The sequence below is a fragment of the Muscardinus avellanarius genome (genome assembly GCF_963383645.1).
Source record: "Muscardinus avellanarius genome assembly, chromosome: 1".
In the NCBI taxonomy this organism is placed as follows: Eukaryota; Metazoa; Chordata; class Mammalia; order Rodentia; family Gliridae; genus Muscardinus; species Muscardinus avellanarius.
In genome coordinates, this window is record NC_137786.1 from 21,498,635 (window position 1) to 21,520,710 (window position 22,076).

A 22,076-nucleotide genomic window follows, 5' to 3' on the forward strand; every position below is an offset into this window, starting at 1 on the left:
GGTAAATTGATCTTTGACAAAGGGGCCAAACATACATACTGGAGAAAGAGCCTTTTCAACAAATGGTGTTGTAAGAACTGGCTATCTATTTGTAGAAAGATGGAACTAAATTCTTACTTCTCACCATGCATAGGAATCAACTAAAGATAGATCAAAGATTTAGAAATTAGACCAAAGACTGTGAAGTTATTAGAGGAGGGCATAGGCTCAACACTACAACAAATAGGCACAGTCAATAACTTTCTCAATAAGACCTCCAAAGCACATTAAATCAAAGCAACAATTAATAAGTGGGATGGTATCAAACTACAAAGTATTTTCTCATCAAAACAAACCATCAAAAACCTAAAGAAAAAGCCTGCAGAATGGGAAAAGATCTTTACCATCCACCACTCTGATAGAGGGCAAATATCCAAAATATACAAAGAGCTCAACAGGCTCTACACTAGCTGCCACAAACCGCTCAGTCGAAATTGCCATGATTCCACTCATGATCGAACAATCTCAGAAAAGGTGGGCGAAGATATGGGTGCCGTTCTGCAGCCACTTATCTGCAGCGATTCTTTCCCTTCTAGGAAATAAATTTCTTTAAGTTCCTATTTACGGCGCTTCTGGAAAGAATCTGACATGGACAAAGCTTCTTGAGCTATTGACACTTTATTACAAGAACCCAGAAAATTTATATCCTTCACCAGTGGGGTTAGTAGTAAAAAAAAAAAAAAAAAAAAAAAAAGGAAAGGAGTGTAATCACCATAAATCAATAATCAAGGTAAAAAAAACAAGTTAGTCCGGCTTTCAAGAGATTAGCTCAGAATCTTCTCTGGATCTCACAGCAGATCCGGCTGTCTTTGCAAAGGGCAAATTCCAGAAGAAACGGGCACGCCCAGGGCTTGGAGGCCTCTCATGGAATCTTCTTTAACTTTTTTGGAACTTTCCATCTTTAGGGCTTAGTCCATATGGCAGGCATGGGGAGATGTGGCGATCCAGGTGGATGTGATGGAGTTCTCCCAGGTGTGTCCGCCTTGCCTTCTAAATTCTGAAAGCTTAAGCAAACTCACAACACAGTTTGGCAGATAAACACCAAAATATACCATGAAGTTTTTAGATTTAGTTGTCAGATGTATTTCCTTAGCTACTGAACACTTTTCCTCAAATGATAGGCTTATTAGAAGCCTATTTCTCTTTTAAGTAATCCATTTCCACATCACAATCCTTCTGCAACCTGATTTTGATCTTTTTAATTCTTTTCTTTCCCATTTGGGACAATCTTATGATAAGCTCTTCTTCATACAAGAATCCTTTCTTATTCTCACCATATTTTCTTTCTTTCACACTTACACATTTATTATATCTGTCCTTTGTTCTGACATTTTCATTTCTTAGCCACGTGGCGCCTCCTTGTCTCGGGCAGTGGCTCATACTGGGTGTAAAGGTTAATCTTCCTAGCCTTCAGCTCTATTGTATTGGGCAGTATTAGCTGCTCATAAAGTTTATCTTCTCCGTATCTAGGAAGGATCACAAGGATAAACAGTTACCGGTTGCCTCCCCTTTAGGGCTAATGGTTTCAGTTAACTTAATGCTTTTACTGTGTGTTAATGAAAGTCAGAAATAGAGGGGAAATCCGCGTTTTGTAATTGCTGTTACGGGAATGCTGTCACTGCATCTGAATTCTAACTAGATTTTATTACCACTTGAACAAAGCCAAGGACGTTTAGAGGCTTAGACAAATTACCAGAAAGTTTATTTTCCACGGACTCAGTTTCTCTCACAGTCCTGATCTTACACCACCAGAGCAATTCATGTGGAGAGTTAAAAGAATCATTACCAAAAGAATAATAGTTATGAAAGAATATCTAAAAGCGGGAGGAGTACTTTGGCCAGAGACCATACCTTCTCTCGGGGCTTATTTCTCACATTGAGATCCTGCCTATTAGCTGCAGGATCTGTGTGGGTGACCACACAGATGCCTAGAAAAAAGCAATTGCTCTCGGCAACTAGCAAAACAAACAACCCAATCAAGAAATGGGCAACTGAATTGGATAGACACTTGACAAAAGAGGAAATACTAAAGGCCAATAGATACATGAAAATATGTTCAATATCATTAGCCATTAGGGAGATGTAAATCAAAACTACACTGAGATTCCATAATAATACATTTTTTTGGTATGAAGCAACTTAAAATACATATTTTGACATTTTTATTTTAGTGAGAAAAGAAATAGACAAGGTCATATATCATTAATATAGTTTTTTTTTTTTTTTTTTTGAGGGTCTGGGGATGGGACCCAGGAGCATTCGACCTCAAAGTTACAACCCTGCCCTATTTTTTTTTTTATTATTATTCATTTTGAGACAGAGTCTTGCTAAGTTGCAGAGGGTCTCACTAAGTAGCTGAGGCTGTCCGTGAATGGCGGTCTTCCAGTCTCAGCCTCCCAAGTGTGAGTTTTACAAGCGTGCACCACCACGCCCAGCTTACCATTAATATACTTTAAAATATGCCTTTGAATAAGTGCCCTAAGGATTTTATAACCAATTTTGATATCTTCATATTCATATCCTTATATCATCATAATTGTGACTAGTAAGAACATTGGAAAAGCAAGAACTCAAACGTACCATGGTATATTCATTTTTCATTAAACTTTTCATTTAAAACTTTGATGTTTTATTATTCAGAATGTTATTGCCAAACCGTTTACTTTTTTTTAAGTTCAAAATTTGGTATTAAAATATAAGCTCTAATTTAAAATAAAAAATAGTAAACATAATATTTAAATATATGAATTCAAAATATAATTGGAATATATATTTTATAAAATTAATGGGCATTGCCATATGTTATGGAGCAAATTGTGCTATGTCTTTTTTAGTTTTTATATTTGAAAGCCATATTTTCTGTATTTCAAAATATATGGCCATATTTTTTAGAATATAATTAAACATTATTGTGAGGGTCAGAGTAACAAATACATAAATGCACACAGCATTCATTGTGTAATTCCCTACAGTTTTCACCCTGCAACCACCATAGATAATCTTGTATTAACAAAGTATTATTTTAATAGTTCCCATCATCATATTAGCCAATTCTCTTCCCCACTTCCCTTTCTGGATAATTCTCCACTGTTTAGTATAATGTTGGCTTTGTGTTTGTTGTATACTGCCTTAATGATGTTGAAATATGTTCCTTCTATTCCAATTTTTGGCAGTTTTTTAACATAAATGGGTGTTGGATTTTGTCAAATGTATTTTCAGCATCTATTGATATGATCGTGTGGTTTTTGTTTTCAGTTCTATTTATGTGGTGAATAACATCTATTGATTTGCATATGTTGAATTGGCCTTGTATTTTTGGGATGAAACCAATTTGGTCATGGTATACAATTATCTTGATATGATTTTGAATGTGTATAGCTGGTATTTTGTTTAGAATTTTTTCATCTATGCCCATTACGGATATTGGTCTGTAATTTTTCTTTCTTGAGGTATCTTTATTTGGTGTGGGAATTAATATGATACTGGCCTCATAAAAGAAATTTGGGAAAATTTCATCTCTTTCAATTTCCTGGAACAAATTGTGAAGTATTGGATTAGTTCTTCACTTAAGGTGTTGTAGTGTTCAGCTGGAAACCCATCAGGGCCTGGGCTTTTCTTTGATGGAAGAATTTTTATTGCCATTTCTATTTATTTGCTTGCTGTTGGTTGGTTTATGCCTGATATGTTCTCTTGGTTCAGTTTAGGTAGGTTATATGTGCTTAGATATCTGTTGATTTCTTCCATGTTTTCCAGTCTACTGGAGTATAAATTTTCAAAAAAGTTTCTGATAATACTTTTCATTTCTCCACTGTCTGTGGTGATGTCTTCTTTTTCTTTTCTTATTTTAATAATTTGAGTTGATTTTTCTTTTTTTCTTTTTTTTTTTTTTTGGTTAGGTTGGCGAGGGTTTATCAATCCTATTAATCTTTTCAAAGAACAAGCATTTTTTTTGTTGATTTTTTGAATTGTTATTTTTTTTGTTCTCTATTTTATTTATTTCTGCTCTAATTTTAATAATTTCCTGCCTTCTGCTAGCATTAAGATTAGGCTGTTGCAGTCTTTCTAGGTCCTTGAGTTGTTCCATTAGTTTGTTTACTTGGTGATTCTCTGTCCTTATGTGGGCACTCAATGCTATAAACTTTCCTCTTAATACTTCCTTTAAAGTGTCCCATTGCTTTTGGTAGGTTGTTTCTCTATTTTCATTTATTTCCAGAAATTTCTTTATTTTTCCCATAATTTCTGATTTTACCCATTGATTGTTCAATAGTGTATCATTCAATTTCCATGTATTTAAATAGTTTTTTTTTTTTTTTTTAGTTTCCTGTTGTTGATTTCTACACTCATTCCATTATTGTCTGAAAAGATGCAAGGAATTTTATTACATCTTTTGAATTTGCTGGTGCTTGTTTTGTCACTCACAATGTGATATATTTTGTAGAAGGTTCCATGGGATGCGGAGGATAATGTGTATCCTGTAGTTCCTGGTTGAAATATTCTGTATATGCTATTGGGTCCATTTGGCTTATAGTTTCTTTAGTTCTAAAAAGTCTTTACTTGTCTTTTGCCTTGAAGATCGATCCAGTGGTGTGAGATGTGTGTTGAAGTCTCCCAAAACTATTGTATTTGGGTCTATTTGCGATGTAATTACAGGAGGGTTTGTTTTATAAATGTGGCTGCACCCACATTTGGGGCATACACATTTACTATCATTATATCTTCTTGGTGCATTGTTCATTTTAATTAAAGGAAATACCCTGCTTTGTGTCTTCTGATGCATTTTAGCTTAAAGTCTGTTTTGTTGGATATCAGCTTTGCTACCCCTATCCATTTTTGGTCTCCACTAGCATGGTATATCTTTTTCCATCCTTTCACTTTTAATCTGTGAATATCTTTGGCTATAAGGTGAGTTTCTTGCAAACAGCATATGTTTGGATTATGTTTTTTAATCCATATTGCCAGTCTATGTCTTTTGATTGGTGAGTTAAGCCCTTTGATGTTCAGAGTTATTATTGAAATATGATTTTTGTTTCCTGTCATTTTGTGTTCTGTCTTCTCTTTTGGGAGCCTGTTATTTCTTTTTTACTTAGATGCCCCACTGATAAACGTCCTCTTTTCTCTGGTTCTGAAGTCTGCTTCTTTATTCTCCTTTGTGGTTTACTTCTTTAAGTATTTTCTCTAGTGTTGGCTTTGAATTTGTAATTTTTTTGAAATTCTGCTTATCTTGAAACACTTCTGTTTCTCCATCAATTTTGAATAATGGTTTTGCTGAAGATAGCAGATTTGGTTGCAGTCTCTTATGGCATTTATGACCTGGGTTGTATAGTTTGGGGTGAATTTTAATGTTTTGCTCCTATATGTCACCTGTCCTTTTGTTTTCACTGCTTTTAAGATTCTTTCCTTGGCTCTATGTTGGTCATTTTGACTATTATGTGGTGTGGGGAGGTCGTTCTTTTATATTGTCTTAATGATGTTCTGTATGACTCCTGGACATAAAGATCCAAGTCTCTTTCCATATTTGGAAAATTCTCTGAAATTTTTCTCTGAAGAGATTATGGGTGCCCTTGGTCTGTGCCTTTATCCCTGCTTCAATGCCTTTTATCTGTAAGTTAGGATGTCTCAGGTTGTCCCATTGTTTTGGATGTTTAGGTTTTGTTGTTGTCATGACTTCTGTATGCTGTTGACTCTTTTTTTTTTATTGTTTTGAATGAACCATCCTCTAAAAGTGATATTCTACTTTTCATTTCACCTAATCTTCCAGAATTTCTTTCTATTGCTGTCTTCATTTCATTTGTTGACTCTTTCATTTCATTCCAGACCTCTTTCTGATTTTTTCTTAGTGTTTCTATTTCCTGTTTCATTTTGCATAGACTTGTTTTAAATCCCTTCTTGTATTTCTTGTAGGTCAGTATTTGTGATTTCTGTTGTTTCTTCACTGTTCCTAGTTCTCATATTTTCAAGGTTCTCAGCCTGTTTTTCTGATGTCTCCTCATCATTTGTATTATGTTTAACATAATCTTATTAGTAGGAATTTAGAAAAGTCAGCAGGTAAGCAGTATTTTTTCCAGGGGTGAGGGATGGATGATGGTGGAATAGCTAGGGTGATGGTTATAGGAGTTGGGTAAGGTAGAGGATATAATTAGTTTGGGGAAGAATTTAAGTATAATAAGGTAGTATCTGGTTGAGAATGGGAGAAGGTTAGATAGTAGGACTCTTGTGGTTAGTAGCATACTTATGTATGTAGATATGAGAAACTTTGAGTATTAAAGAGATACAGTTAAGGGACAAAGAGAAAGTTTTGAGAGAAGGGAGTAAATAGGCTAGAGTGAATAATTTTGTAAAAGGAATGGGAGAAAGGAGCAATCAAATATGAATAAAGTAGCAAAACAAGATACAAAGGCTAACTATTATACATCAAAGAGAAGCAACAGCATCAACAAAAACAAAAATAAACAACCAAAAGAGAAAAAAAATGGATTAAGAAAAGGAAAGGATAATAATAAAATAAAATAAAATGAACTAGCCACCACGTGAGACAACAAAGTGAAACAACCAAACAAGAAACCCAGATAAATGGAAAAAAGAAAAACTAAACCCAAAATAATAACAAACCAAAAAACCAAACCAAAACAAAACATAAACTACAACAACAAAAAAAGTAGTCCTACTGCACGAATATGGGGCAGGCCAGTATAATATCTGAATGTCTGATCGCTCTGGTAGCTTCTGGAGTATATTCCAATATCTCTTATTTGCTCTGTACCCTATTGTCAGCCTTAAACCCTCTCTCTGAGTGTTTGGGCCCTGTTCTTGCTTCTAATAACTTTGCATTTATGGGTCACTTTTAGTGAGTTCTATTCAATTCCCAATTTCTGTGCAATTCCAGCCTGTGGTTATCACCAATATAGTCTTGGAGTGACCTCTTGTGGCCCTGTGCAGTGATTGTGCCTTAAGCACCTTTCCTGTGTCTCTGGACTTTCTAATTGGACTAGCCCTCCAGGTCTTGCAGTGCACAATGGGCACACACAGTTATTGCTGTGTCTGGTGGCACACACTGGGTGCACACCGGGGTCCCATGGCTCATCTGGGCTCATGCTGTTACCTGGCAGCCCAGTCTGGGGCTATGGCAGCTGGCTGATGGTCTGGATTCCACTGTGTCTCTGTGCGTACAGGGTTACCAGGTCCAGTTCTGGGTCGCTGAAGGTCTCCCTGCACTGCTGTGGGTGCCACCTCTGATGAGCAAATGGTGCCACTCAAGTGTTCAAGTGAGCTTGCAGCTTAAGATATTGAAGCTCTATGGCCACTTTCAAACTCTTGGGTGTTTCTTTGAATTTCTTGGGGCTGCTGTGCCAGGAGTCACTGGTTGGGCTGGCAGCCCATGATGGTGCCAGCTTCTGCCCACATCCACAGCAGTACTATTGCTCACTCTGGCTATTTTGCAGCATTGTTGTGGATCTTGCAGTTCAGGGTTACTGGACTCCTCCCGCAAGATGCTGCCTTTTCAGTAGTTTAATTTAATGCGTTTCAGCTAGTGAAATATGCTGAGTACCTCTGTCATCATTTTTTTCTACCCCCCACCCCCAGGTAGATTATTGATCTATGCACTTAGCACCACCTGGCAGAAAAATAAGTTACTAGCCTTGGTAATACTGAGTAGATCATAGCAATACAAAATTTATTTAAAAGTCATAGTTGGAGAGGGGTACAGAACTCCACTTTTGGACTCTTCAATGTGTCTTATGCAGGTTGCTTTTCTTCTTTCTATTTTCTACTGATTTTGTAATAAAGACTTGTTGAAACTGCACCAAGTTGTCTATTAGTTTTAATTTTCCTATTCACTAAATTCTAATTGAATAGAGGTAAAGGAGCCTGCAGCACCATTACAACTATAAATTCAGGTATCAATGAGGACACTACTAATGGGATTTTCTGTCTCCAGAAAGGTGAGCCCTCTAAGACAAAATTTCTCACTCCAGCAGGAGGAGTATTCTCTCAGAGGAAGATGTTGTATGAAATTTTATCAGCCTTGTAGATTAGCAGCCAACTTTACAGTTTTTACCAGCTGGCTGGTGCTAAAAATTTGATGGATCAAACATCTCTGGGTACAAAGTGAAAGGGGAACTGAAACACCCTATCTGGCCAAGGAAGACACAGATAAACTGTGGTGGTACACACCTGTAATCCCAGTAGAGGGAGGCTGAGACAGAAGAATTGTAGGTTCAAAGTCCTAGTACTTTTTCTTTTTATCCCTCCCATTACATCAGTTATCTCACCTTATTTGCTCATCTACAGTTTTTCTTTATTTGTCTGGTGTTCCTACTATGACCCATTTTCTCTCTTCTGCATATTAGTGCATGCTTGTAATCCCCATGCTTGGGAGGCAGAGACAGGAGGAGCATGCAGGTTCAAAGCCAGCCTTGCTGGCTTAAGAGACCCTGTTTCCAAATTTTAAAAAAGTGTAAAACAGGTCTGGGAGTGTAGTCTGGAGGTAGAAGGGTTTCCAGGAACCCCAGTACCACCAAAAAAATAAAATAAAATAAAATAAAATTTTAAAACATCTAATTTTTTTTTTTACTCTTTGTGACTGGCTAATCTCACTTTACATAATGTTCTCTAGTTTCATCATTTTCCCTAAAAATTCCTAGGTTCAAAGACACAGTAATTTACCAAGGCACTGAGCAACTCAAGTGAGATTCTGTTTTCAATAAAAAATAAAATGGGGTTAGAAATATAACTCAGATGTAGAAAGATCCTGTGTTCAATCCCCAGCACCACAAAAAGACAAAAACAGAAACAAAATACTTACACTGAGAGTTCATCTAATGCCAGTTAGAATGGCAATCAAAAAGAATAAAAACAATAATAAAAACTGGCAAGGCTACAGAGCAGTAGGAACTCTGCAAACTAGTATAGCCTCTATAAAATTAGTGTGGCAGTTTCTCATAGCATTGGAAATAGAACCACCATATTACCCAGACATACCTCTCCTGGGCATTTTTCTAAAGAAAATGAAGTCAGAATATTGTAGTGATACATGCATATTACATTTATAGTAGACCAATTTACAGTAGTCAAATTCTGGAACCAGTCTAGGTGTTCTGCAGCAGATATGTAGATCACAAAACTGTGATATATACACACAATGAAATTTTACTCAGTCATAAAGAAAACCAAAATTATGTCATTTTCAAAAATAGATGAAATTTGAGAATATTATGATAAATATTAGCAAGTCTCAAAAAGCAAATAGTTGTGCTTTGTCTTACATGTGAAAGCTAGATAGAAAATGGGAAACATGAATAACCACAGATAGAGAAACAGAGATGTCAGTGGGATGGTGAGGGTTCAGGAGAGGTAAAACCTGAAGTAATGATATATACATATGAAATTACCAAAGCCAATCCCAAAGACATGTAGGTGGAAAGGAAAGTGGGGTCCAGACTGGGGTGGGATCTAGAGGAAAATGCTCCAAGTGCCGTGCACATGTTTATTCCCACCACTCTATATCTCAATATAATGTATATAATGCACCAATAAAAGTAAAACAAAAACTTACTAAAGTAATACATAAATATTGAATTATAAAAATGTCATAAGATTCTATAAAAATAATAGAATTGCATATCTAAATAATAAAAACAAAAGGAGATATATTTATGTTTCTTTTTTTAAAAACAATTAGGTATTCTTCAACCTCAAAAATAAGGCTAATTTAAGAATCACACAATGATTTAGTCAATTATTTAATTTTAACATAAGCTCAAATTAACAGTGTATAGCCATTGATTATTGCCAGTTTTATATTTTCTAAGTTCACATTTAGTAGTTTAATCAACAACCTCAAGGATATCACCATAAGATAATAAAAAGCCATTTGATTGCATTTTAATGCTACTTACTGAGTTAGCATCATTGAAAATGGTTTAGTAAATTAATCACATCTTCTCAAGGCACTTAGCAACCAAATTGTAGTTTAGCCTATTTTCTTCCCTGCTTCAATTTTATTAGGTTACTATATCCCTCACAAGTAATTGAAAACAAATAAAATGATCTTTTATCCATACAGTGCAAATAATATTGAGATACAAATCAAATAATTAAATAATTTGAAAAACATTTTAGCTTTTTTATCAGGAGAATTATTGTGTCATAAATGAAAATATACAGTAATAAAATTTATCTCTGATAGTAAATTTTGCATTATCTTCAATAAAAGTTTTATTGAAGAATTATAAGATAAATTAAGTGGTGTAAATCACTGTGTACCCCAAAGTGCATAAAATAGTTTAAATTTTGTCAAAAGCTATATTATCCAGTGATTAACAATTATTAATATCAATTCATGATGAAATGTAATGCCCAAAATATTTAACCTAAGGTACAATAAATTTGGTGGTTTTGTTTTTGCTTTAAATTGTGAATTGACTCATTTATGGTACATAAAATATTTCTGTAATCAGATGGTATTGGATTTTTATTGCCTTATTATATAAGTTTATTGTTCAATCAAAAAAACATATATTTTAGAGCCCATGTTGACAGGGAGTAATTTCAAATCCTTCATGCTGAAATTCCTCTTCATATTTTCTTCTACTGTTCTTAGTGAGAGAGGAACTTGCCAGCAGATTTTGTATTTTCTCAATTCATCTTCTTTTTTTAGTTCATATAATATAGGTCATTATTAAACACTTGCACAAAATACTGATTATTCCTCATATAATGTGAAAAATAATCAGCAATTTTGTGTAAAATATATTTTAAATCTACTCATTACTTTTAATAAACAAGTGTAAGAAGACAGAAAAGCAGAATGAAGAGATATATACAATTTTTTATTCCAGGAGCCATTTTAAATAATATAAAGTACAAAGAAGACATATTCAGCCTTATAATAATATTTTATTAAATATTATATTTTGGAAATTGCCAAATATTTATTTGCTAAAATAATTTACAATCTTTTCAGTTTGTTAAATATACCCTTACACTAATTCTATAGTGTAGTTTTTAGGGTAGTTTTTTTAACAAAAAGGTAATAATTTTTAAGAAAAGCAGTGTCATTCTTGTAACTTTATAAAATATATTTTAAATAAAATATAATACACAGTAAATTTTGTTTTTTCTTCATTATGCAAAATCTAATCAGTTATTGAATTTTGGGGATTTGCCAACCTATATTATTGTTTGAATAAGTTTGGTGAGATGATTGTTGTAATAATAATTTGGGAAAAATCAATGCCTCAGTCACATATCTATATATTACTTTACTTCATGAATTGTTCAATACAGTATTCTGGTGGACTTTATTTTATCTACCCAGTCATTCAATAACCCAGACCCTTGCTTTGTTGCTCCTCTCTTCCCTAAAAGTTTTCTTATATCCTCTCAATCTTACTGGAAGGAGGGAGGAAGAGAGAGAGAGAGAGAGAGAGAGAGAGAGAGAGAGAGAGAGAGAGAGAGAGAGAGAGAGAGAATTAGAGGAGAGGAGAGAAGAGAAGAGAAGAGAAGAGAGAAGAGAAGAGAAGAGAACAGAAGAGGAGAGGAGAGGAGAGGAGAGGAGAGAAAAGAGAAGAGAAGAGAAGAGAAGAGAAGAGAAGAGAAGAGAAGAGAAGAGAAGAGAAGTGAAGAGAAAAGAAGAGAAGAGAAGAGAAGAGAAGAGAGGAGAGAAAATGTCAAGGACCATATGATATCTTATTATTGGATGGTTTTTAAATGGTTTTCTCACCACTACTCCCACTTAGTATTATTCTTTCATGGCCACAAATTATTTGCAAGAAAAGAAAACAAATGGATATAGAAAACAAAAAAGATGGGTAATGGATTTGGAAAATGAGTGTATAGTTAGCCTCTCAAAATAGGTGCATATTACTTATTCTTCATTTTATTAGAGCTAGTGAAACAGATTATGAGCAGTGATCCTCCATTTTTAAACCATGAGACATAAAACTATAAGGACAGAGCAGGATCACTTGAATAGCAGAAAGAAGAGTGACATTTGCCAGTCACTGATAATCTGTTGACAATTCTAAATAAAAGAAATGAGGAAACTCAAGAGCAATTCTAGGAAGACACCAATTTGAGTGACTTCCTAAAGTTTATTTACAACTTTATGTTATAAATGGTTGTAAAACAGTGATGACATCAAGAGAATTAATATACATTGCAAGTTTTAGCCTGGCAACAGGCTTATCCTGGTTCCACACCTTACTAAGTTATGTTGCTTTAAGACTTATTTTACCCCCCCCCTTTTTTTTTTTGCTGTGTGTGGTACTAGAGATTGAATCTATGAATATTATGCCCCTTACCTACTCCTCAGTTTTATCTTACATTTTATTTTGTAACAGAATCTTTCTAAATTGCTAGGGCTGACCTTGAAACTGTGGTCTTTCTTTCTCAGCTTCCAGAGTACTGGGATTACACATGTGTGCCACTATGCCTGGATTCTGCATCATCTTATTCTGTTTCATCATATGTAAAACAATTTTTAAAAATGTACTTTATCATTGTAAATGTTGTAGCTATGCTCTAGTTTAGGTGCATGCATTCTCAAAATGTTCATGTGCTAGGGTTTGGTGCCTAGTGCAACAATACTGAGAGATTGTGGAATTATTTAGAGGTGGGCCTAGTGGAAGATAATTGGAGCATCTGACACCACCCTCAGGAAGGATTTATGTAATTTTCATAGGATCAGGTTAGTTGTCACTAAAGCTGCCTTAGATAAAGAGGAAGTCTGGCTACTCTTTACCCTGTTACTTTCTTGCTTGCACAGATTCCTCTTCTGCACATACCAGTTTCCTTTTATTTCTTTGCTATGATGCTATGCACCCAGATGATAGCAATATACTGTTTGACCTTTCCATACACTACAATCATGAGCTAAATAACCTTTTTTATATACAACCAAGCATTAGATACTCTGTTATAATAGCACAAAATATACTAAGACAACCTAATAATTTAACATATGTAGAATGCCAGTTGTCATTTTTTTTCTTTGTTTCCACTGGAGTATCTTGCCTAGGTGCCAAACTGCACCACCTTCAAAATAAAAAGACCCTCCATAATTAATTCAATCCATTCTGACAGGGCCTAACAATATATCTTAATTAGATCAGCCCTATTCTTTGAAGTCTGGACATATGCTAGTTTACATCTGACTCAGTTATGCAGAGCCCTTTATTCCTACTCTTCTTCTCTGGAGAGTGTTTGCAATTAATTAAACTCAGGGATTAGAGAAACTGAGAATACCAACTCTGCTTAAAGAGCTTTGTTCATGCCAAAGTTAAAATAATGGAATTCTCACAAACAGTTTATGTATTAGTCTTTTCCTCAATTGAGATTTTTTTCTCCTTGACACTCTACTTTAAGGGAAGCTTTCCTAGAATAGAATTCTACTTATATAAATAATCATTTTAACACTAACCTAAAACTTTTAATAGAAACATATAATGCCTTATTGAGTTCTCTGAGAAATAATACGGGTGGCCCCTGCCACTTGTCACCTATGAGATGGGCAGATACTAAGAGCTAGACTAATGTCACAGAGGAGTCAGGTAAAACAACATCACTCTGTCATGATATTACCCATTTGCTGTAAAATTTAGTAGAGAGAATATTTATCATAGGGAAAGTTAGGGAAATCTAGGAAGTTGTAGCTATGAAGATCATCAGATGGCATTGAAATATTTAAAGTGTGGAAACAAAAAGCTTACATATATATATATATATATATATATATATATATATATATATATATATTCACAAAATTATATTGGAAATGTTTTACTGAAATATAATTAGAAAAATTTTTATCACTTTATGTTGTACATGAAACTAATGTTCTTAATCATAGAAATCAAAGAACACAACTTATACCTTTAACTCTGGAGGACCTTATTCTTACTGAGTACTGTTAATTGTGATTCTGAACAGAGGAAAAGAATGGAAGATACAGAAACAAACCCACACACCTATAGTCAATTGATCTTTGACAAAGGGGCTAAACTCATATGTGGAAGAAAATACAGCCTTTTCAATAAATAGTGCTGTAAGAACTGGTTATCCATTTGTAGAAAGATGGAACTAAATCCTTGCCTCTCACCATGCACAGGAATCAACTCAATATGAATCAAAGACTTAGAAATTAGACCAGACTATGAAGTTATTAGAGGAGGGCATATGTCAACATCTCAACATATAGGTACAGGCAGTAACTTTCTCAACAAGACCTCCAAAGCACAGAAAATTAAAGCAAGAATTAACAACTGGGAAGGTATCAAACTAAAAAGTTTCTCCTTGTCAAAGGAAAACATCAAAAACCTAAAGAGAAAGCCTACATAATGGGAGAAGATCCTTACTAGCCACCACTCTTAAAGGGGCCTAGTATCTAGAATATAAAAAGAGCTCAAAAGACTCTACACTAGCAAAACAAATAACCCAATCAAGAAATGGGCAATTGAATTGAATAGCCACTTCACAATAGAAGAGATACAAATGGCCAATAGATACATGAAAAGATGTTCAACATCATTAGCCATTTGGGAGATGCAAATCAAAACTACACTGAGATTCTGTCTAACCCCAGTCAGAGTGTCAAGCATAAAGAAGTCGAATAACAACAAATGAAGGTGAGGATGTGGAGAAAAAGGAAATATTTTACACTGTTGGTGGGAGTGCAAACTAGTTCAGGCACTATGGAGATCTGTTTAGAGATTCCTTAGAAAAGTGAGAATAGGCCCACCATATGATCCTGCTATACCACTCCTGAGTATTTTTCCAAAGGATTTGAAATCAGAGAACTACAGTAACATATGCATACCCATGTTTATAGCAGCACAATTCATAATAGCCAAAATATGGAACCAACCTACGTCTCCATCAATAGATGAATGGATTGCAAAATTATGGAAAACACACAGTGGAATTCTACTCTGCTGTTAAAAGAATAAAATCATGGCATTAGCAAGAAGATGGAATGTCCTGGAGAGCATTATGTTAAGTGAGATCAGCCAAGCACAGAAAGAGAAGGGACATATGTTTTCTCTAATATTTCCAAACTAGGGAATATAGAGGATACCAGAGGTACTCCAGATAATGGAGTGGAAACCTCAACAAAGCTTAAATTGAAGGTTAGGAGATGAAGAAGACTGAGGTTGATTAATGGAGGAATTACATTCAAATATGTGTACAAGTATGAATGTAGCATGGTTAACTTGGACACTCATTGTTGGGAGGGGGGGAATAGAAAGTGGGGGGGAGAGAGCACCAAGCACAGTCTGAATATATGCCATTTTCAATATGATTCACATAAAAATTAAATTAAATTAAAAAAATATATATATATTACAATCAACACTCTGACTTATATGATTATTCAATTGATACACATATCCTTCTTTTTATCTAAAGTTTCTAATCTCTGTGGTATGTGTCTACAATTATAATTTTCTCACCTCAATCTACTATTGTCTCTAACTTAACATTAAAATAGAAAAACCTGAGCAAAGAACTAAATTAGAAGATTGTAATCTGTCAGTAGTTAGACTATTTGTTATGTCAATGTATGACTTAATATAGTAGGCACACAATATTTGTATCTACACATGAATTTTCTTTAAATTAATACTTACAGAATTGCATTACTACTTGTGTGTGTGTGTCTTTGTGTGTGTGTGTGTGTGTGTGTGTGTGTGTGTGTGTGTGTGTTTATGGGAGAGACACTAAGGAAGCACTAAGAAAGAAGTAATCCACCTCAGCAGATAGTATTTAATACTAACTAATTGGTCTTCCTATTTCTGGAAGGTTGTAAATTTAATATAAAAAAGATATTAATTAAATATGGACATTTTTAATACCAGCAAAATTAGGCTCCAAATTACTACATGGCTGCATATCATATTTTTAAAATATTTTATAGTTTATAACATTGCATAAAAGTTAGCATTCTCATTTGGAAATTTTAATTTGGTAGTTAACTGCGATGTTCTCCAATTCTAACATTTTCTTCTTTATTAATATGTGTTGATCTAGTATGAGAATATAAATTTTAATAAATTTTTACACATGATTTATATGCTCACTGATTTTTTTTTTTTTTGGTGGTACTGACATTCTATCTTGGAGCAATACTTCCATCCATATTTTTGAAAACAAGGTCTTGCTAGGTTAATAAACGTCATACTACTTGTTGAGGCTTGCCTTGAAACTTCAATCTTTCTGTCTCAGTCTCTCAGATACTGAGATTACAAGCATGCACCATCATGCACAACTACAAATTTTTAATTAAATGTATTAAAATACATTTTTATGCATGCACACATTTTTGTTCTACAGTTCATCCACTGATGTATATTTAAATTGCTACTAGGAATTCTATTATGAATAGAATCTAAAACAAAAAATATATATTTTGTATAGACATATTTTTTCATTTTATTTTTTTGTATAAAATTCAGGATTGAACCCAGGGAGGTTTTTATTCTGTGCTATATTCACTATTCGCCCTATTCTATTTTTTTAAACGATCTCACTTAGTTACCATGTATAGGCCTTAAACCTCCCAATCAGTGGTATTATAGGCATGTGCCACGATGAGTGGCAAATTTCCAACTCTCTGCATGTCTTTTTAACATTTATTAGTGGGTTGTAGCTGTACATCATAGTGAGACTCAATGTAATGCAAGCATATATCCACACAGCTCTGCTGTCCTTTTCTCCATGTCCCACCTGATACTCTTGCTTTCTTCTTTGTGCATGTAGACAAAATCAGTAGTCATACCTTTATAAATCTTTTTAACAAAAATTTATTGATGTTAATTTACTGGAAAAGAATTAATGTATTATTTCTTTCTTAAACTTCTGATTGAATTTATCAGTAATGCTATTTAATCCTGAATTATCCTTAGGCCTTTTAATTAAAATTATAATTTATTTACTTAATTTAGATTTTCTATTTTGTAGAGATAAATTTTGTTAGATTTAGTCTCAAAGAATTGTTCTTCATCAAATTATTTCAATTTATCAGCATAAAGTTTTTCATAATACTCCAAAGAATTAATTTAAATGTCATTAGTATTTGTCCTGACATCTACTTTTTATATCTGATATTGACAACTTGCCTTTCTTTATTTTTAGAGTATCAAAATAGAGATTCATTGATTTTTTTCAAATAACTATCTTTGGTTTTATATTTCTCTATTTTTTATCTTATATTCTCTTTCATTGGTATCCTGTCTCATACTTAGTATGTCTTTCTATCTCTGAATCCCACATTTATTTGATTATCAATATTCTGAATTACACTGCTTGGAATTTTACATATGACAAGCCAATGTTCTTAACATATCACTCATTTGATACCATATATTACATTCTAAAAGAGAAACATTTGTGATATTCTACCTGAAAATTTTAGTAAGTTCCAGATTTTTAAATTCACAAAGATTTAAACTAAAATTCTTTTCTACCTGTTACTATCATCCAGAAACATTTCTGAACTTTTACCATGCTACTTCAACATTTTTCTCACATAAAAAAATCTGTTTTTGCTCAAATTTTATTTCCTCTTAAAGTGATAAAATCAGGGAAATAAATGTTGTTTATATAATTCAAGCCTCCATTATGATGAATCCCCATAAGCAAGCTATCTTCATTTAGTCTTCCAATTGCTTCAAACACCACTATAATGGTCATTTATTTCCTTAGTCACTAACAGAAAGCAAAGTAATGTGTCTTTTGCAACTGCCAATAATACTGATTTATTTGTTCTCTTTGAAGTTTTCCTTGTTACAATCAAATGGTAATTTTATTTCACTAAACAGTAACTTGCTGAAAATTAATAGAATTTGTTTACACTTAGCCTTATAGACCAGTATGTTCTTTAGGCAAAAATGTTTTAGAGGAGAAAAATGTATTTTGCTTATAACACTGAATGCAGACACAATCAATGTGTAAGTCTAATACTCTGATTAACTAGAAAATAAATTAGCCTTACTAGTGTGGAAATAAGACCCATTAACAGGGTTGATAAATAATATAGGTGGATATCTGTGGTTTGGGTTATATTTATATCAAATCCTGTGTCCCCTGTGCTCATAATAATAATGAAAAGAGCATGATTACCTTGCTATAATATGTTTGAATTAATATACCAGCCCAAAGTAAGTGCAAGAGTTTTACATTTATCACTACAATAAATATTTCCCTTTTTTATTGGTGTAACGTAGTCATATATGTTATTGGGGAACAAGATAGTAAAGGCATATGTCACACTTCAATCATTTAGCCCTCCCTCACTTCCCACCACATTTCCTTCCCCTCCCTCATTCTCATGTTTGGTTTAGTAACTGACTTTGATATGTATGTGAATGTACATCATGTACATTAGAAAATTTTTCTCTAAACTTAGTATCAGTATGTATGTATAGGTATTTACAATAGGGATGTCAAAAAATTCAGAAATAACTTAATGAAAAAAGTTACTGCAAATAATTTTCAAATTCAATAAGGTCAAATTATAAAGCCCAAACATATTTAGGGAAGATTAGAGGGATCCTAATGTCAATTCAGTATAATTATATAAAGTATAATACTTTAAATCTCTTACAGTAGAATATCTGTGAGATAAATGGGAACATAGCTCTTTACAAATTAGATAATGAAAGATTAAGGAAGATAAATGTAAGGTTTCACTTTTTAGTTAGAAATTAATTTATAATTATGCAGAATGAATTAGATTTCCCCATGCCATCAGTGCTTTTTTATGAAATACAGCTAAGTAATGTCAAGTGTACAGGAATACAATGAAGGTACATAACTGTAAATCTTATTTCTATTTAGATGAATTTATATTAATGATATTTTCCCAGAACTTGTTTCTTTCATATTAAGATAAATTTAAAAGATTCACATAACCCTTCACTCCAAAATTGGTTGTTTTAGCATACATATATATTTCCTATAACAGCCCACTTCATATGCATTTGCAATTAGATGAGGAGTAATTGGTTTTAGTGTTAAGTGTAGGTCTTCCTCCATGCTTTTTACTCATATAAAACTCGAGTCTCTCCATGCCTGTGTAGGCAGCAGGTGTCTGAGACCAAACCCAGTGTAGATGTAAGAGCCTTTTCTCCACAGGTAGGGCTGTGTTGGTCTGACTTCTCCCCATTCAGCATGATTAGGTGGTGATCCCAAAGATCTTACTGGTTGAATATAGTGTTAAGAATAGGTCTCCCTCCATACTTTGCTAGTGCAGAGACTGAGTCTCTTGAAGACTTTGCTATTGCAAGAGCTGAATCCACCCCATCTTAGACAGGCTGAACCAAAAAGCCTAAACCAGGATAAAATATGTTTATTGTGGCTTGTGGCTGCACAAGTCCCTATGGCCATACTGGGCAGTCTCTCTTGGGGACAGTGGGTTGACTTACAGTGTTGTTAAACACCATTTTGAATCTCTGGAGAGTGTGGTGAGCTTAGCCACCACTGCTGCAAGTCCTAACTGGTATTTTCACTGCAGGAGGAACTGATAGCTTACAATTCCATTGAGCTGCAGCTGCTTACTTTGTTTCAAGTCATTAGTTTTTTTTTTGTTGTTGTTTTTTCTGTGAGTCTCTGGTAATCAGGCATGGTGAGGCAAAATGATGCCATCATAGCCTCTGCAGCTGCAGCTGTTAAAGGTGTGTGGGGTTCTTTTCTGCTCTCTCATCAGCTTTCTAGTATTTTTTCTATCTTTTACTTGTTATGCTTTTTATATTTATTTTTCTTACTTTCTTTTGTCAGAACACTGTTTTTACACAGTGGATACCACCTGTCAGCAGGACTAATATGTGCTTCTTCCCTACATTGCAATTTTCCCAAAATTCTTCTTTATTTTTTGAAACAGAGTGTCACTAAGTTGCAAGGACCTCACTAAGCAGCTAAGGCTGGCCGCGAACCTGAAATCCTCCTATTTCAGCCTCCTGAGTACTGGAAGTACAGTATGTGCCACCACACCCAACTCTTGGGCGCCTTTATATTAAAGACGATATACATCTACCATATAACCTTAATAAAATAGATTTCTCAAACAAGAAGACATGGTCATGAAGAATTGTATGCAAATGTTGATATTGGTTCTATTGATAGTCACTGAAAGTAAAAAACAAAACATAAAAATAAATGAATGCTGTCATATCCATGGGTTATCGTTTGGATGTGGGTTATTCTTCAAGGGTCCATGAGTGAAGGCTTTGTTCCTGCTGTGGTGATATGAGAAGTGGTGAGCCTAATTCTATGTCCTTACATCACTTGAGACCCTGCCCTTGGAAGGGATTAATGTAGTTCTCATTGCACCCATATAGCTCACACAAGGGCATCTTGTTATGAAAGTTAACCTAACCTCTGAATTGCTCTCAATGGCTTTCTGTCTATAGGACTTGCTCTCACTGCATTCCTGCCTTGGCTCTGAAATGTGTTCCTGTATCCATTAGATCTTTATTAGAGCTGAGCTGATGGCAGTATCAAGCCCTTGAACCTCCAAAACCATGAGCAAAATAAGCATCATTTTTTTGTACAGTGACCCAGACTCAGGTATTTTTCAAATAATAATAAAACACTGACTTATATATCATGCATTGGGTTTCACTCAACACTAAAAAAAAAATGAATGTGACTATAATACACATACATGACAACATGAATATGTATTTTATTCGTTTTAGAAAGAGAAAATAATAAAAGTTTTAAAACTTAAAAACCCTTTATGGTGTGATTGCATTATTAACCCTTTAATAAAGATTAATCATAAAGATATCATGTGACAATAGAAGGAGAGGCTTAATCCACATAAACATAATAGAATTTGGACATAATTAAAATGTTCTACATTATGATTTTGGAAAGATTTACTGACTGCATAACATTTTTAAAATTTATAAAACTGGACACTAAAAAAAGGAAAGTCTGGCTGGCCATGGTGGCGCACACTTATAATCCCCACACTTGGGAGGCAGAGACAGGAGGATCGCAAAGGTTCGAAGCCAGCTGTGCTGGCTTAAGAGACCCTATTTCCAAATAAAAAGTATAAAAATAGGTCTGGGAGTGTAGCCCAGAGGTAGAAGCGTTTCCAGTTACCCCAGTACCACCAAAAGAAAAAAAAAAAAAAAAAAGAGGAAAGTCTATGTATATAAGCCACACCTCTATAAACAAAAAGTTAAGATATGTATGTATGTATGTATATATGCTTGGATATATACATATGCAATATATACAAATTCATATTTTTATTATTTTTTAAAATGCTGCATCCCATCCACACATATTTTATTAATTTTTTCCTGAGATTTTACATTTACTACTTTTTATTCATATTAATATACATAGATCTTGTCTCTTAAAATAGTGACTATTGCATATGGTTTAGGTAAACAGACTAATCTAAAATAGCTTTCTCTCTTAATAAACAAACTGTGACACTGTGTGCACAAAGCCTTCTCAATTTAATTAAAACAAAAGCCATTATAAACTGAATTTTATTACATACCTGTAATCCCAATATGTGGGAGGCTGAGACAGGAGGGTAGCAAGGGTGAGGCCTCTGGAGAAACTACAACTTCAAACTTGATCTTGATTTTTAAACTTTCAGAACTGATAAAGAATATATTTCTGCTTTTCAGTCTCTAGTATTGTGTTAGAGGGCTGAGGATCTAGCTCTGAATTAGAAAGCCTCTGGTGGAATCTCTAGAAACACACACACACACACACACACACACACACACACACACCACTACTGAATTGAGTATTGCCAAGACTACCATTACACAATAACAAAGATTGAATAATAGAAATTAAATTTCTAACAGTTCTAAAGGTTTGAAAATCAATGTTGAATTTTATTTATTTATTTATCTTTTTATTTTATTTTATTTTATTTTTTTGGTGGTACTGGAGTTCCTGGAAGCCCTTCTACCTCTGGTCTACACTCCCAGACCTATTTTATACTTTTTTATTTGAAAACAGGGTCTCTTAAGCCAGTGCTGCTGGCTTCAAACCTGTGCGATCCTCCT